Raw genomic sequence first — 558 nt, 5'->3', positions numbered from 1 at the left:
TAATCCTTTACATCTATAGCCATTTAAACCCGAGGTGTTTTAGCCTCTGAAAGAGTACAATTAGGGATAATGTCAAGTACAGAAATGGACACATTAAAGTAAACGGGGCAATAAGTCTATTACATTTTTAAATTCAAGCTGTATTTTATATTTTTGGGGTCTTTTTCTCTTTACATTTTTAGTTTTTAATTCATATATTGTCTCTAATGTCTAACATGTGAAAGATATAATTACAGGCTGCCATGAAGAATGTTACTAATGTTTGAAATGGATTAATTAAATGTCAGCCTGACATATATTTAATTTAAAATATTTTTATATTCAGCTATTGAAATTGTGAATGTGTAATTTATTCTCCCCTTTTTCTGGTCGTATTTTAAAACATATACTAGAATATTATATGACCCATATATGTTGTAGAAGACTTGTATATTGCAAAAATGTGTCAATCCATGTCATCGCGGATCTTCCTCCCCTTCACTGACCCCCCACCTTTCCAAAGATGATGTTGCTTTCTAAGGAATAGCTTTCTCCTAGAAACATGTCAAAAATGTGAGA

The 558-nt window shown here is 31.2% G+C and overlaps 1 protein-coding gene across 1 annotated transcript in view; it reads right to left on the bottom strand.

Moving 5' to 3' along the window:
• The window catches only part of LOC102867987 (guanine nucleotide-binding protein-like 1-like), a 6,951-nt gene that overhangs the window by 2,194 nt on the left and 4,199 nt on the right, over positions 1–558 (bottom strand). The gene's annotated exons all lie outside the window — the stretch shown is intronic.

Source organism: Elephantulus edwardii, unplaced genomic scaffold, assembly GCF_000299155.1.
Source record: "Elephantulus edwardii isolate Elephantulus edwardi_28Jun2011 unplaced genomic scaffold, EleEdw1.0 scaffold00100, whole genome shotgun sequence".
Taxonomy (NCBI): Eukaryota; Metazoa; Chordata; class Mammalia; order Macroscelidea; family Macroscelididae; genus Elephantulus; species Elephantulus edwardii.
Note: the sequence above shows the minus strand (reverse complement) of the source record. Positions and strands in the feature narration are given on the sequence as shown.